This window comes from Eleginops maclovinus, chromosome 12 (genome assembly GCF_036324505.1).
Source record: "Eleginops maclovinus isolate JMC-PN-2008 ecotype Puerto Natales chromosome 12, JC_Emac_rtc_rv5, whole genome shotgun sequence".
NCBI lineage: Eukaryota > Metazoa > Chordata > Actinopteri > Perciformes > Eleginopidae > Eleginops > Eleginops maclovinus.
The window spans coordinates 9095266-9113928 of record NC_086360.1 but is presented as its reverse complement, the minus strand read 5'-3'; the positions used below and the strand labels follow the sequence as shown (position 1 = coordinate 9113928).

General features: G+C 41.1%; 1 protein-coding gene across 4 annotated transcripts in view; it reads right to left on the bottom strand.

Moving 5' to 3' along the window:
- Window positions 1-18663, bottom strand: part of taok3a (TAO kinase 3a) — a 67814-nt gene that overhangs the window by 42411 nt on the left and 6740 nt on the right. For 3 of the 4 annotated variants that reach the window (XM_063897327.1, XM_063897329.1, XM_063897330.1), the window contains exon 2: window positions 820-936. The gene's annotated coding sequence lies outside the window, so the exon portion shown is untranslated. The remainder of the gene's footprint in view (window positions 1-819; window positions 937-18663) is intronic. The other variant, XM_063897328.1, reaches the window with a different exon arrangement.

The window sequence follows — 18663 nt, the reverse complement described above, 5'->3', positions numbered from 1 at the left end:
ATCTAGTTATTTCAAAACTCAATGTCTATGGTCGTGACTTTGCTGAAAGACTAAGAGTGAGGTAAAGTGCATCTGTAAAATGCACTATAATCAAACATGTAAACTGGTTCTGGGCTAGCAGGCTTCCAATTTAACATATCCAACAATTTCTTTTTCCTGCATGCTGCCAACAAGCAACCTCAAATCTTTCAGCAATCCCTATGTACAGGAATACACACACACACACACACACACACACACACACACACACACACACACACACACACACACACACACACACACACACACACACACACACACACACACACACACACACACACACACACACACACACACACACACACACACACACACACACACACACACACACACACACACACACACACACACACACACACACACACACACACACACACACACACACACACACACACACACACACACACACACACACACACACACACACCTTGAGAACCCCACGGTACAGTATAAGGGAAATGTTGCCTCTATTCAGACTCTTTAACTGACTCTTTCAGCTTTAATACAGAGTGACAGCGGGTTGGTTAGCTGCTGCGTACATCAGAGAGCCGGCAGGGCAGCAAGCTTTCACTACGAGGACAACAAGACCCAGTTTACAGTCAGCTGATGTCTGGCTTTTGACACATACAAGGACGCATGCACTTAAACATTTTGCTTAACTATTTGCGTACTAGAAGTGGCAATAAGATGAAACATACTGGTTATAAACACATAATATAATAAGAAGGAGTAGGTGTGGTATTGCATGATGAGGTGCACTGAATAACAAATATGACCTACCTGTAGGAAATGTGTAAATGGGGTCGGACAAGCCTGTCTCCCCCTCCTTTCTTTTAGTTTAAGTCCAGAGTTGACCTTTTGCCAACTTTCCTCATGACTGGAATAAAACTCAATCTGCTGTTGGAAAGAGGAAAAAAAAAAAGGGGTTAGATGGTGGGACTTTATAGTATGTTAAAGTCAAATACATTCAATAACTGGCTGTGATAATGTGCGAAAGCTGAAACAAGTGGATTAATAGATCAAAAGAACAATAATCAGCATTTATATTAAACTATTTTGATAATCAGTTAATCATTTAAGTCATTTCATTTTGAGAATAATTGCCCGAAAGTCACTGGTTCCTACTACTTCGATGAGATTTGTGGTGGAAAATTTGCTCACGAGGAAGATTAATTATTGATTATAGTGTTCTACTGAGCCAATATCAGGGAAGGCTACTACACTAACATCGTTTTTTGTTTAAGATCATTGCTGACCATTGAGAAATTCAAGATTCATCAGCTGCAAACCTCAGCACAATGTGATTTTGATAATTATTTCTTACATTCTTCTCACATTCATAAATAATGAATGAAAATCATCATTAGTTTCATGCTTAAACCATTAACTGGGACTGTTAAAGGCTCTTTTTTTTTAATTTGTGACTTTCAGTTGTGTCTTTTTGGCACTGATGAGTGTCTGATGCACTTTTGTGGTTCAGTGCAACTTCTGCAAGAACATAAATGCCAACAAAAAGTTTATATTTGCCTTTTTATTCAAATATAATCAAATGCCCGTAACTGACAAGACTATCAGCCACAGCTAAACGCTCTACTGTAATGTATACATTTTATATCAGGTGCCACTGAGTCAGATTTTGTAATGTTTGCTTTACAGCACGAGGGCTGAGGCTTATCAGTGCAAACATAGGGAAACGTTTTTTTATTCTTCACAATAGCAGATGGTGGAATGACTCAACGGCTAATGAAAATCCCCTAATAAGTTATTATTATCTTCTGAACAACACCAGGAACCTGTCTTATCAGCTTCGGGAGAGACAACAATACGTATTCTACAACGCGGTTTTTTTATTCGTAAAAGTATTACAACTAACAAAATCATCAGTAAACTAAAAAAGTGATTTATTTGGTATACCATGGAAACATCCTGTTGATTATCTTTTGCCACACCTGATTGTCCAAATTCAGTGTTACATGGAGCTTAAAGTCTATCCCAGCATTTTCCTACAAGCGAGAAAGCCTCCTGTTTGCACCTTAACACACCCTCTTTCTTCCTCTTCCAAATGCACGAGTTCAAGGACTCCACACACGGTGGACAAACACAACCTTTCGTGAGCAGGAACAAATTCAATATTTAGCTCGCTCACACACACACACACACACACACACACACACACACACACACACACACACACACACACACACACACACACACACACACACACACACACACACACACACACACACACACACACACACAACACACACACACACACACACACACACACACACACACACACACACACACACACACACACACACACACACACACACACACAAATCTGAACGAGTTGTTCTGACAGCGGATCGCTTTCGATCCTGGGCTGTGTGTCGTTTTGACGAGCAGGTGGGGCAACACACACAACAGTATCAGCAAAAACGACATGACCCTGAACTAAACACAGTCAGATGCAAGACGAGCGCACCATGAAACCAACTGTAGCTCCACAATCAGTAAACATCCCTAATTCAATCCATAAATGATCCTTTGACCTTTGTGTTGGGACCCACTGAATCAAACTGGAACATCAAATTTCTCCCTCTTCTCAGCACCTCTACTTTATCACTTTTCCCCTCTTGTCTTATTGGTTTCCACAAACACACACACACACCACCCTCCAACCTCCTCTTCTTTTTTTGATCATGCCAAGCGGCAGATTGGGGGCTCAGAGGAACCACATTCAATAATAAAAGGAGAGAGGATGGAGGGATGAGAGGAGAAGGATAAAAATGTATTGTGCCCCTTCTGAGTGTCCCTGAATGATTTATAACACAAACTGACGCTTGCATGAGCCTCTAGGGAAGCTGTTGCTGCACTTCTCCTCCTCGCTCTCTCCACCCTGCTTGGCATTTGTTACCAACTGACAAGAGAGAGAGATATAGATAGATAGAGACTAAGTGTTTGTGTGTCTCTTATTTAAGTAAATCCTAAAAACGGCTTCGAACGCATCTTCTATCAAAGAAACAACCTGTACATAAAGTTCTTTCAAAACTGCAACTTTTTTATTTTCAACTTATCTGGCATTAATATTCTTAGTTCATTCACTGTTTGTCAAAAACTGTGTGTGTGTGTGTGTGTGTGTGTGTGTGTGTGTGTGTGTGTGTGTGTGTGTGTGTGTGTGTGTGTGTGTGTGTGTGTGTGTGTGTGTGTGTTAAAGGTCTCTGTCACAAAGGTCATGGGCAATTGAAGGCTTGGCATGATAACATCTGGTCAACATAAAGAAAAAGAAAAGAAGAAATGCTGTTAGAGCGACAAAGACGTTATGATAGTGTCCTAATCATTAACAATGAGAGACGAGATGAGAGGGAAAAATGAGAAGAGGGTGAGACCGGAAAAGAGATACAGATTCGGAAAGAGAGAGATTTAAAAGCCAACGATTATGCATTTGACAACTTCCTGATTTTCAGGGCCCTTGCTTCTTTTTTAGGTTAATATTAAGCTGCTTTCCACAGACGGCTTGGTAGCACTAAATCCTTACAAACTAATGGGAAGGGAAAACAACATATGAAGTTACAGAAGAAGAGAAGTGTGCGTTGCTTTTACATCCTTGACAGTGGGAGTTCCAGACATTCAGTGAGGCTCAGAAATTGTAGCAAATTCTTCCAAGGGTGGAGGTCAGGCAATGAAGGCTCTAACAAATATAGTAATATTAACAACCCACCATCCCTGGTTCCGTCATACCACGGGCACTCTGTTGTTGCATTCGTGGATGATAAAAATCCTAATATCGCACTCCTACTTTCTGTTCCTCCTGTTGCATGACACACTGTGATATGAATCATAAATCCTGAGTCACGAGCCGTCAGTTTCTGGAGGTACAACTTGGCCAGGCAACCTTTTTTCAGAGACAAAACCTTGATTTCCATTTTGGTTCTTGGGCAAAACAATCCAAAAGAACAGCTCTCAGAGGGATGGGCCAAACAATTCATCAAGCTGGACAGGGACCCCTTTTAGGTTCAGTTTTCCACATACAGTCTTCCAAGAGCTTACGAAAAGCTTATCAGCAAACACGCTGCTGCAGGCATTCATGAGGACATCCACTCCTGGGTGACTCTGGGGAATTTTGTGGGAACTATTCCCCTTTATCTCAACGTCAAGTTACCGTTGAGCAATTATTTGAAGAAAAAAAAAAAAACGTAAATCTGAGTTAATGCGCAAACTTAAGCCACTACAGACAAATACCATCACACTGATCCCCGATTTGCCTGAATCTAATACTCAATAGGACTCAAAGTAACACTTAAAAGATTCCTAGAGAGCCTGGAGATGACTGAGGTGGGCTTTTGGTGAGTCATGCTAGAAGGTGTGCTTAAATCACGTGTCCCCTAGTGAGATGCTGCTTCAAATAAAGCTGAGACAACCAAATACGAGGCGATTTCCTCAATGTGCAAAAATTCTCCCCGGATGAAAATAAACTAATCCACGGAGATAGAAAGAAACTAAACATTATGTCCTGATTATCCTGCCAGGGCGGCATGGTGTGGATTTTTATAGCAGTGACTCATTTACAAAGAGTGAAAACACACACACACACACACACACACACACACACACACACACACACACACACACACACACACACACACACACACACACACACACACACACACACACACACACACACACACACACACACACACACACACACACACACACACACACACACACACACACACACACACACACACACACACACACACACACACACACACACACACACACACACACACACACACACACACACACACACACACACACACACACACACACACACACACACAGCTCTAAAGCAGGATTTGAATACTTTGGGGCAGCTCTCATCGCAGAAGCTTAGTGACACTATTGAGACATGCGTGCATACAAACACACACTCCCACAACAAAGACGGTTACCTTCTCAGATAAGCTTTAAGGCTAATGCCAACATAAATGTGGGTGTTTGGGGATTGAGGGACAAATACGAGAGGAATAAGTGGTCTGTCCGCCGACTTGAAACCCTGGGCCAACTTTAAATCTGTAGTTTATTTAGAGCGATTCCCTCTTTGGAAAACAACCCAAAAATGTACAATGGCAATTCAACTTGTGTGGTGGACGTTTTAAAAGCTTAACTTGGCACCAATGACCTTTAAAGGATCTCTACACTGCCATCTAAGCTGAAGACTTTGGGGATCAAGTGCTCACCGAAGATGAGCTTGGTGAAGATGAATTCACAAATCAAACAGTGTATGCACATATCCATATCTCAAAAGAGAAACCTTGTTCTTTTATTTTTAAATATTATCACATCTACTGCCAATTCACTACAGTTGAGCAGTTAAATGTAAGCCACACTTTTAACAATACAAAACATGCTAGGTGCATCTATTCAAAGTATATTAGCACCAGATATTTCCGAACCACATCATTCATACTAGACTAAGCAGGGGGAGTGCAGCTCCTCATTCGCCCTGCAGCTTTAGGTCAATATCAATCTTAATCTCCATATTGACGTACAAAACCACTCGCAGTAATGCAGACAGGAAAGCACTGTAGAGCAGCACATGCACAAATATTACACATGGTAGCCTTACCTGTGAGAAACGCTTCCACACGTTTTCCCCTCATCCATGTCCATGTACAGTATTCAAGAGCCAGCTTTTTTACGTCAATTTATTGAACATGTTAACCAAGATATTCTTACAAGGTAAACAATACAGTTCATGTTCAAAAGAGGCAAGAAGACGCATAATAACGTTTCAAGTCCTACCCCCTCTAGCAAACATTGCTAATGCCAAAAGTCATACAGAGTTCAGTTCATGGTCGTCAGCGATCGTTTTTAAAAGAAAACTTAAAAAAACTCTTTGAACGAATCAAACCAATAAAAAAATATTATTAATAATAATAATAATCTTTACAGGTTGAACACAAAAATCCATTTAAAATTAGGTTTTTGAAAAGTTTTGTGCATATAGATGCATATATTACGTATAACAGATGTATATAATATATATGTATAATAAATAGATGTGTATTATAAACAGATATTTATGGCAGATGTGTTTAATATATATATATATATATATATATATGTATGTATGTATGTGTGTACTATAAACAGATGCGAGTAGACATTCACAGAGCTCAGGAGTTCAGCAGTCTTATAGCCTGTGGTATAAAACTGTCCCCGAGTCTGGTGGTCTTGCATGAGAAATATGCTCAGGACACTATCTATAGTTTTGGATTAATCCACAACTTATGTATTAAATGTTGCCTATAGTTAGTACCTATTACGCAATTGATGAATTAGTTCATTTACAAAAAATGACACTTGGTTATAGGTAAAGCAAGTCGTTATTAGTCGCTGTTGTGTCTTTTTTTTAAGCCCGTTGTCCAAGTTCCTACATCCCAAATATGAGTGTTCTCTGTATTTATTGGTCTTATATGATAGTAAACATAATATATTTTTGTTCTAGGACTGCTGGTCAGACAAAACAAATATTCAAGGACTTCTGAAGTTTTTTTAATTTATGATGGGCATATTTTAAAGATAAAGGATTCATGGTTTTAGAAAAACTGATAAATTCATCAATAATGAAAACAATAAACATTTACAACCCTTATCAGAAGTCCTTTATTAGTCCCGCATCGGGGAGAGATACGTATTCAATATAATGCTATGTTTTATTTTACTTGTTCCTGCTGCAGAACAACTTTAACTTGAGAATGCCTAACACTCTCTTACAGTTTATCTGGGAGATTGCAAGACGTTTATGTTTTAAACACAGGACATAATAATGATGTATCACTGAAAATATTTTTTTCAGATGGTTATTTCAGTGCCGTGAGGATGGCTGACTGTGAGAAAATAGAGAAAGACCTTTCCAATAATACAAATCTCCTACATAATATTACAAACATACACAGCTTTGTTCACACACATTTGGTCACACAAAGACCATCCCTCATTCAGTGTGAAAGCTTTTTTTAGAGCAATTCCATGAATCCAGAGGGGTCGGGTGTGTGTGTGTGTGTGTGTGTCCGTCCCTCTGGAGCGCAGCCTGGAGTTTTCTCTATTAAAGCCATTCATCCTCTCTGGCAACTATCAATGTTAGCGCCTTTTCAGCTGAGCTTTTTTTTTTTTTTTAACCTTGTCAATAGTGTGTGTGGTTTGCCGTCTTGCTTTTTTCCAAAATCTACACAGACTTTCACACAAACAAAATCAATCTCTGCACTGTGTAAATCCAAACCCCTCCCCTTTAAATAAACACAAACACACTGAATGAAACAAGCAAACACACTAAGTGCAGTGTCACAGAGCGCCGTCACCGGGCTGTTGAATTATTCAACAGTCCCTCACAGACACTACTGCACATCAGAGGAAGAGAGGGAGGAGGAGCAAGGGAGCGGGGGGGAGGGGGTTCTCATGGGTACCACAGGCAAGGATTGAGTGTTAACATGATCAACAGGTTACACATGCACACACACCCCGACAATAGAGAGCTGAAGCTACATTCACCCAAAACATGTAGGCTACATATCTGTGTTAACGTATTAACACGTTTTGGATGGCATTGGCACAGGAAGTAAATACGTCTGGAATGCGTCTGGACAAGGAACGGAACTATTTGAAACAAAGAAAGACATACTTTAATGTTCTTTAAATGATGGAGAGGTGTCAGAGAGACATCGCTTGACAGTGTTCCGGCGCCAGAGGAAGTTTGGGGGTTTGATGCCTTACTCAAGGGCACTTCAGCAAAGCCTTGGAGGTAAACCGTATTGTAAACAGTAACTGAGGTCTGTATTGGGTCCGATCGGGACTTGAACCGGCGACCCTTCGAAGCCAAGTTCCAACAGACTGAGCCACTAAGAAATAGACCAAAGAAAGTGACGACAGTGTGTCCGGGCAGATTATGAATGATGTAAAAATCTTGGAGGGATTAGGATTAAGGAGATTTTTACATGTTGTAAAAAAAAAATCAAGAAACTGGAAATAAAAGTCAGTTAGTTGTTTTTGGATACATATACCCGTAACGTTTTTAATCATAACCTAACAGTCTGGTAACCTCATCACTACAAAGCGAGCTCTTAATTGCTGCATCACGACAGCTTCCTTGTGATCAGTGTTTTTTTTCCGTGACATGCCTGCAGTAAAACATATGTCAAAATGTGGGAGTTTGATGTTTATGTAATTCCTTTTCACTCGGGCAATCATTCGGTCTAACTTTTTTTTTTTTAAACCATGCAAGGCCCTGCACAGTGCAGTTCATTATTATAAAAGCACGACTCCACCCACCAGCACCACCTCCTCTAATCTGACTCACCATACAAACAGCAACATGTGTTGGTTTTTATGCAAATTGTTTCTGAAAACCACTCAGTTAATCTGAAGAGATGTGCAGAGACTGTGCATGTGCGCCCCAGAAATAATGCCTTAGTCATTGACCCTAGGAAAAAGAAAAAAAACATCAAGCACTTCGCCCCGAGGTCTGCACAGGAGGTAAAGCAGAGCAGCGGCTTCACTCCAATGTCTGTGTTCGCATAGAATGCGTTCACGCATAGCGTTCAGTGTAGGTGACCCGCATTTTGGAAGCGCTCAGACCTCAATAAACAATGACTGTGGTTACACGAGGAATGGCACACTGTAACCCAGATCTTCTCTTTCCAACTTGGACAAATCTGGCTTGCTTCTGGCTGTGGGTCAGTAGGAGTATCTACAGAACATGAGGACACTTTTCTAAATGAGTTAAAATGACTGTGTAGCCAATTATGCATTTTAGATTGTAAATGAGGGAACCATACAGACAGGATGTGAGAATTACACAGAGAGAGGAGAGGAAAGGATGGGAGAAATGGTTTAGTCCGTCATAATCACAGATTCACTCTCAGACAGACAGACTGATTTTCTACCTTAGATGTTTCAGACAGAGACCGAGCCGGAGTGATACGGAGAAAATCAAATATCACAGTATTTTTCAGAAAATGCTTCTATATCGATATTCTAGAGTTGATTTGCCTATTCACAAAATATGACACTTTTGATAAATAATCAATAATAATAATAATAATAATGACTAACTGGGTAAAGGCTATTAACGGGAAACTAGAGACATCATTTTGTTAAAATGACCAAACAACCGTCCTATACCTTTCAGCCTTCAATACCAGGACACTTTTACAATATTTAAAATCTGAGACTATATCTAGTCTCAGATCACTATGTCGATATAATACCCAGCCCTAGAAGGACAGAACAGACTGAAGCAGTGTCCCAGTCAGGAACACCTATTCTTCTCTAACCAGTGAACCCCATGGATTTCCAGCGTGAATTTAGGAAGAGTCTTCACCACAGTGTTTTTGTTTTTTTTAAATAGCTGGCATAACAGTCCTATTTTATTTGATTTAGTTTTGCTACGTATTCTTCTCTCTGTGTGCATCCAAATTCCTCGTATGTGTAAACGTACTTGTTAATAAAACCGGCTCTGATTCCGGACCACTATGTGACCCTGAGTGACCTTGACCATCGTGTTTCTGCTTGGGTTGAGTTAATTAATGTCATTTACATCAGCGTGAACACCAGACCTCCATTTCATTCTTCTCCAATTACTTCTTTGAAATGTCATAGCAGGAAAAGCCCGGTTGTAATTAATATCATTAATAATGAGTGCTCTGCATTCAGGTGTGCCAACTCCATGTCGCTGGTATAATGCTGGCTCCATGATCGGTCTAATGGGAAGACAGCCATTAATAAAGTTATTAGTTACACTATGCTTTTCCTGCAATGACACGTCAAGAGGTCTCCTGTGATAAAAAGCATCAATTAGATTTCATTGGAATCTCTTTAGCATACAGGATGTGAACAAGATAAGCATTAGTGCAGTGTTGCTCTAATGACAATGCCATCATTTTTTTCTGTTGACTGTTTACGTTAGAGATGAATTTCCAAGAAGAAAATACAACGCTTACATTAATGTATTGCTAGGAAAATGTTTCCGTTTATAGGGCCCACTTCTGTGGCCATACACTGATTATGTCCGAATGTGTTTCTTTAATTTGATGTGATTGTATTAGTCTTGTCTGTGGTTGTTTTGTATCGTGATTGTGTTTGTTAGGTTTTCTTTGTTTTCTTGTAGCTGACTTGCTGTTTGTAGGACCCCCTCGAAAACGAGATGGGGTTGATCCTACACTAATAAAATGTCAATATAATGGGGAAGAGAGAAAATATGGCCAACGTAGAAGTAACATGTTTGCCTCCGTAGGGATAGACCGTTTCAAACCTGAAGCAAATAAGATTGCTATCCATATTTAGGCTACAACAATAGCAGACCACTTCTGTTTTTAGTATCAAAAGTAAATTATAGATGAATGTGTGGACACCTTAGAAAGGGGAATTCTACATTTAATTGTAGGGGAAAATACTTTTACTGTAACTTCCTTTGGATTGTGTAACCACGCAGGGCAACGCATCCTTTATCCTGAGCATATTTCTCATGTAAGTTAGAAGCCACCAACATAAAATGCCACCTAATACAGTATATCACCTCAAATTTAAATATTGCGAATGGAACTATTGTTATAAATAAATCAGAGATGGTAGAGCGAGTTTAGACATTCCCAAACAAAAGCCACCCTGGTGTTTTGTGTCCCTTTGGTTCCACCGTCAGATTTACTACGGCCGGCTCAGGTGGTACTGGCTAATGAGCCGATACTGGGAGAGAATGCAAGGGCTGGGTGGCTGGAGAGCCGAGGGTTAACAGGGTGTAATCTGTAAAGCTGAATTTAATCTAGCGCTGACCCGGGGTCACTGCGTTTAACAGAGAATCTGATATCAGCTCAGCCTTTGACACCTTCTTTCAATGGAAACATTAACACAGTCACTGTATTAATGCCATAGCACTACTTTGATAATAATACACTCCTTTAAAATGACTGTGCCAAGAACAGTTGATTCTGATTTTATTAAAGTGGACGCCAGGTTTAGCAAACTGCTCTAACTGAACAAGCATGTACACACTTGCTCATGTGGATGATTCAAAATCACAATTTTAGTGCTAAACGAAAGCTAATGACATTGTTTTTTTTTATTAACATTGTAAAGTTGCCATTTGATATTTACATCAATAGCAGGTTCCACATAAAGACTGTAGAATGTAAATAGAATGTTAACGCCTAAATACTCAAAGGTATAAATGATATGTTTTTGGTTATAATATGCAACAATGTAAAGCATGCTAATGTGCATAGGGGTAATAAGCAGCATTTAAACTTCAGGCATGTTACAAAATTACCACAGGGAAAAGAAAGAAAAAAAGGGTCTTAAAATAAAATTTCCCACTGGGACATTTCCCCTGCTCTTGTATGCTTACAACATAACAGAATCATCAAAAATAGCACAGTCACACAAAGCAAATTCTTCAGCTGGAACATGACTGTCGGAATTGAGTCTAGATAAAGGGGTTTTACAAAGATGAAAATATGTGACTGTTTGTTTTACAAATATATGACAAAACTGGTGCCATGACTTTTCCACAGTGGCAGTTTGGCAGCAAATATGTGCGAGTAAAATGTGGGACACAATGAAACCTTTTTTTTTTTTTTTTACCAAATGGAGCATCGAGTGTATGACTAATATAGACATGCGTGAATAAAGCTGATTGATAGATACATAGAACTCTATTGGTCTTTAGATCTATTCTATATAACCGGTGTCTTTCACACATTTTTTTTTTTAAAGTGTCAGCTTAATGTTTTTGCAGCCTGTTATCACTCCTGAAACTTTCATTCAGTCAACAAGAAACAGTCATTAGCGAGTGTTAATTATGGTGTTCATTCCCTTTGCCAGGGCATCATGAGCCTTGCAGCTAGCTAGTTTTAATACAATAAATGTATGTATGTGGACCCAACCTTTACTTTGCCGTTGATATGTATAAGATTAGTAAGGTAAAAAAAAAAACACAGGCTAAAATCTGAGGGTTTTATGTAAAATTTGAAGTTTAAGTTTGCTGTTTCAACACTACCAAAAGTCATCTTGTAATTATATCTCTCTTAATGATTCATAAAAAAGAGAAGAGGACACAATTACTGATCAAACCTAATTGACATTTAACCTGAGGTCTCGGCCTTTGGCTTCTATTGACCATGGCTAACGCAAAGGCCCACTGCGGGGGTTAAACTGGTGTGAACACCGGACACAGGCCATTGGATAAGTGGTTCTTTCATCAGTGTTACACTCACTGCCATTGGCCACATCTAGCCAGGCTCAGCTGGGACTCTGGTGACGAGATGTGCCATATCGACTAGGCAATAACCCTGGGCCTGTTTATGGCACTATCAATTCCCAGCTGTATTGATTTTCATTGTGGCTTCAAAAATACTCTTCAGTTGCACACCCAAACACATGGTGTCACACAGGAACTGAGAAAGATGAGGAATGGCACCAAGGCACAGAATGATGTGTAACCAATATTCAGGCAAACGTATAAATATTAAATAACAGAGTATAGCGGTGATCAGTCTGTTTGACATCAAGGCCTTATGACAGCCAATAAAGATTAACCATGATTTCCCCCAACTGTGTCATGCCTGCAGCTTTAGCCCCCATATCAACTATTCAGGCCCTTCAAAGACTCAAGAACTCTTTGCATGAGAGTCTTAGCGGGGACTGGTGCTGAGTCCTAGCTGTGTCCCTGACACCATAGTAACAAGTGCTTGTGGGCAAATGCCTACCCCGGCTAGTGAGTCATCCTGCTGCTGTAGCCCCATTATTCTATCCCACAAGGCCATGCAAAATGCATGAGAGTACCAGAGAGTTTGAGAGAAAAATGTGCAAACACAGTGCACATGTACACCGACACACTTCCATAGAGAACGCATGTAATCATTACACAAAGTGCTATAGTCATTTTAATCAGCAGCGTGCATGGACACACACCCACAGAGGGGCTTCTGCTCGTGGAAGTACACACCAGATGATCTAGTTTCAGCTCCAAGTGTGTGTGTGTTTGTGCATGTTTATATGTGTACATGGCGAGGGCTGAGCAGAGAGTGAAATGCTTCTCTAAAGCCCAACAGGATTTTCCAATCAGGAGCAGCAGAAAGATTAATAGAGGCCTACTGCATGTTCTGTAGTGAGAGCAGTCCAAACGGGAAGTGATTAGGAAGGCTCTCAGTGTGCCGGCTATCCTGCCTGCCTCCTTGTGTGTGTGTGTCTCTTTTTTACCGTGTCATGCCAAGTCAAAGCATGTATGGTCCTATGCACAGTTTAAAACAATGTGAGCTGACCGGTCGACGGCTGGAGAGCGCATGGAGCCCCACAGATGACAGAAGTAAGCTACCCTTGCATGGGTCCACTTTCCTCAGATGGGTTTAGTGGGATCTCATTCTGTGATTGCGTACCAGAGACTGAGAACATAGAGTTAGATGCCTTGCCCGAGGAAGTATCTAAATCTTTTTCGACCGCCTTCTCTTCTCAATTTGCTGAGCAAGGTTTGTTGAATTCAGAGCAAAACCAACTGCCCTCCAGACAAAGCTAAAGCAATAAGCAGGGGTCTACTCTAAATCTTTTATCCCAGCGAATGGATTCCATGTTAGACGCCTATGCTATGAGACGCCCTCTCTTACTTTCTCGAAGGCAGTTTTCCTGGGACGGAAAAGGATGATGTCATGCAATCATTTGCCGGAGCCTCATGGGATGGGGGGATGTTGTGATTCAGGGTTATACATTTATGGCTAGGAATCCCACAGCTGTCAGCTTCATCACAGACTGGATAAAAATGTCCGGCTGCAACCGCCAGTCACAGGGAACCATTTTCTGAGGGAGCCTGTGGCTTTGAGTTGACCGTGAAGAGACGAGGACAAACAAAAAGAAAGACGAGTGTCTGGGATTTTTGTTTCAAATTCTCAAAGTGATTCCAGAGAAACACCACCAACTTTGGAAGTTTTCTCATGTTATCTGTGTCATGAAGAGGTTGTAGGGGAGTCAGCGTTTACACTGAAATGGCGGTTGATCAATTCAACTATAGGGTCATTTGACTCATGTCACACTCCAAGGGTGCGATGCAGCATTGGAAACCTAAGCATACCACTGTTTCCCCTCATATGACTTCTAAAAAGAAAAGAGAGAATGATCTGACAAAATGAAAGAGAAAGAGGCAGGGAGGAAATTTAGCAGAGGAAACCCCAAAAAGGAAACATGCATCTAGGCCATTGAGTCATTTCCCTTGTGTTTTGCCTCTTCCTCTTCTTCTTTTTCAAATATACACTGACAGTATAAATTATGTACATCATCACTGGGGTTTACACAGAGTGGGAGAGGGCCCATGGGTTTTAGGACTTAGCATTTCCGCTTTTTATCCCCTGTAAAGTCTGCCCGCAATTAGTTTGGGAATTAATTCAGGCTCAGAACTTAGCCTCCCCCTTCCTCTTTTAGATCTGTCCTGATTCATCCAAGCTTCTTTTACACGCACACACTACATGGTAAAAAACAAAAATGTTGCCCTGTGGAGGACAGTTTACTCACACACATGACTGCAAGGTAAAACCAAAATTATAGGAATGAGGCTTAAAGGTCTCCTAGGGTCACGTGTCACGTGGGCGGGACGTTGCCAGGAGTTCAATGTAAAGCCAGCCCACATTTCGGTTATGATGTCATATCGGCAGCAAATCTGGATCAGCTCGTTTGTACCCCCGTTTTTAGAGATGTGGGTAAGGAGGAAAAGAGAGAGGGTTGTATTTTCTGACACTTTGTGAGTCTCCTTACTCACCGGGGACACATATTTATGTGTACAAGACAGCAAAAAGTGCATTTTGCATAATAGGGGACCTTTAAGACAAGGCACTAAACGATGTGTTTGCTAATTCCACATGCTGTGTATGTGTATGTGTGTGTGAGACTTACATGGTCAGGTCAATTACATTCAAATGATCAATGTGTATTGATATGCCAGCTGTAGCTAAAGTGTTCAGTCTCTAACACCCCCCCCCCCCCCCGGCACTAAATTATTGATGAGTTTTGTTAAACAATGGCTTGTGAAACTGCCCAATTAAAAACAGACTTGACTACAGGCAACCCAAAAGTTGCAAATAAAGATTCCCCCTTCCTGTTTAAGCTCTTATAGTAGCATAATATAGGATCCAATGTACAACCAGACATCAGCTAACCTTTCTTGTAGTGTAAATGTCTTCACTCTGCAAATTACGGTATGACTGTGTGAACTGAGATTTTCCCCTCAAAATAAATCACAAACTAACCCTCAGTCCCAAAAGACATGATTCTTCAATATGGCTGCAACCAACTACCATTTTCATTAATCAACTGATCTGTCTTTTTAATTCATCATTTGGTTTGATGACATAATGTCGTAAAGCCGTGAAAAATGGTTCTGAGAGCCCACATTGTTGTCTTCCAATTGCTTTGTTTTGTATGTATTTGTTTACTGGATGAGGGGTTCAGTTTCTCATTCTTAGCCACATGGAATACTAAATGTTGAACGTACAAACCAAGTATTATCTTAAAAAGGATACACACTAGTTCACTGAATGGAATAGAGATTGGAGAGCAGTTACTTTCAGCATATATATCTCTACATCTCTACAGTAATCAAGATCCTCACACCACTAAAGCCTAAAGTCCTGCGTGTGTGTTGCAATCAATAGATAATCAGTTAAATCCTTATATTGGAAATATAGTAATGGGAAACGCTTGTGCATAATACATAGCAATTAGAGAGCATGTGTGTGTTTATATTAACATACAATTGAATTAGGCAAGTTGAATGTCAGGGATTGTCAGATGTATTTACTACTTGCTGACTGTCACTATAGCCCATCAATCATGTTTATCATCATATGTATTATCTTGCCTTATAAAATCTAAGGGAAAGTATAGGCTAAGTCTTCAGCGAGAGATTTTTACATTTCCTGGAATGTGTGTATTTTCTGATACAACTGTACATCTTACTAGACATTGTAGGCTTAGCGTAGATGCACTAAAGTTAAAAAGCGACTCAATGAATGCTTAATTATGCTGTTTGTTTTAGCGATCAGCAATAAAATCCAGCTTGTGATTATTGGTGAAAACAGTCACTTGAACCTTGACATCTATTAAGATAGTAATGTTGGCCTGTTTCCCGCTCCTTCGCTGTGAATTGGTTAAGAATAAACAATCATTTCCTATCGGACATGGCCCCTGTATCACACCAGGAAAAGCTGGACCCGAGTCATGAAGACTGAGCGTCAATGAAAAGCCAAGAAAGGCGTGTGCATCTACCGGCTTCTTTGATACTCTCACGGGTTGACGGTTTAACCATTTCCTCACTTGCCCTCTGGGACGGTATCACCCCTGCAATTATCCAAGGGTTCGTGGCCTGCTGGCTTTGCAGTACTGCACATCTGGTTCATTTTTGTTTGTGTATGATGAGAGCCTGTGTGTTTGTGCGAGTGAGAGCGGAAACGAAAACAAGAATGAGGGAGTGAAGAAGTCGGGTGGGGTGTTGACTGGCAGAGTTTCCTCCAAGTCACAGTTTAATTGGACGATTTTTCAGTCCAACCTAGGGGCTCTCTGGGTTCACAAAGGCATAAAAAGCTGTCGTAACATGGACTATTAAACAAGAAAAGGGTGGCAGAAGTAGCTTTGGCTCTCTTTGCCTTCTTTTTCGTCATGGGAAATGTTCCCTTATGCAATATGACACAAAAGTGATATCCATTCTGATGAATCAGGGGTTGGCTAAAAGCTCAGTTGGAGAACTAATGGCAGCATCTATGAGAAAAGGCTGAAGAAATTGCTATGCAGTCTGACTAAACAACACGAGAGTAACCTTCATAATTTGTTAGCCTTGATGTTGCGTTGCATTATCATTTAGTCTGGGGAATCCTGTATAATCATAATCAGCCAGGATGAGCCATAGACTTAACTAAAATATGAAACATTTAAGTCACATTTAGCCGGATTCAATGATGGCTGGTGAGAGCGAAACACAATCTCTCCCTGATTCATCAGACGTAAATCTCCAATTGACCCAATGGAGGCCGTCCAGTCATAGCATTACAGCTGTACAGAGCTTGGGCGCAGGCCTCGTCTCTCCTAGGACCGGAGGGGGGGATGGGGGTGTGTTTGGCACATATTCTCGTAGCCCAAAAGATGAGGAGTTACCAAGCTTTTACGTCAGGTTATGAGGCAGGCATACTGAAAAAGTTTGGTTTTATCTTGCCAGTCGACATCAAGCTGAAAAAAGCCATGCATGGTTTGATGATGCTATGGGCTGAGAGCTTGTCAGTAGTTATTAACGAATACCAATTTTGGCAATGGTGTCCACTACTGTACCGCAATGAAAATTCCCGAAACACCTGTAAAATATCACTAGGAAGGCAGCTTATTTTAAAAGGCACCGAGTAGACATAATGACGACGAACTGAGACACCAAAGTCTTTGAGCGGGCAAAGGAAGCTCCCAAAATAGAGCGGCGTGGTGCAGTGTATTACCTCACCCCCACACACATAAGCAAATGTGTCCATCACAATCATGCATCCTAAGACTTGCTGACATGCCCTACTCCGCTAAGCTAGCAGCACATACTGGAGTTTTCCAAGCTGGTTGAATGCCTGGGGACAGTCAGCAGAACAGACCTACAACATGACACCTTCAATTTTTAAAAGACCCCTATTACAGTGAACCAGGAAGTTCTAAAAATACCCCGGCAGAAGCTTCTCCCTTCATTATGCCGTACTAAATGAAGCCATGGACCCAGAAGGGGTGGTGGTGGGCAAAGATAAAGCAAGTCAGCCATCAGCAATGGTGATGTCTCTTCGGGTGATGATGATGGCTGCTCTTAATTCCCCAGCATGCAACTTGGCCTAGTCATGGAAGCAGCAGAGAGGGGCTCGCTGATTCCACAGCAGAGCAGGAGACAGATGTAGCCGGACATAATGGGGGTTGAAAATAGAGAGGGAGGGGAGGGGGCTGGAAGGGGTAAACTCATGGTCACAGCTGCAACCTCGCCAGAGGATTGGAGGCGCGCTTCTAATGAAGGGCTGTAATCAAGTCGCTCAGGCTAACCTCCCACACCCAGTGAAGCCAACTTGCCAAAATGCCTCTCTTATGACAGAGGGGTTAGTATGCTTGAGGAAGAAAACAATGAGAAGAACAATCTGTGTAATGCAAAAGATAGAATGACGTATTTAACAACCAATCTGTTCTGCATTTCTGCATATAACTTATCTGAATTGCGTGAGGTAAACAAGTCATGCCAGATGTGATGCTAGCAGAGAGCCTTTGAAAAGGTGTGAAAAAAGAATATGAGACCTGCCAGGTGAATAAAGGTTGGCATGTGCCTCCAGACATAAGCCTGGATATAATGCCACAATGAATGTCATCTCATGTTCGCAGGATCATACTGCTTATCAACGGGTCGGTCAGATAAAGAGCGTTCTCAGCAGTGTGAGGTGCAGTGAACAGCAGAAGTGGCACACTCACTAGGGAGGCATTTGTTGATGAGACATCTGTTAGGCCGTGACTTCCTCCCCTCCTAGACAGCTTTCAGTAGACCAAGGCCATGACTCAAGTCTGCACCAGCTGCTAGGCAATGACTGGATC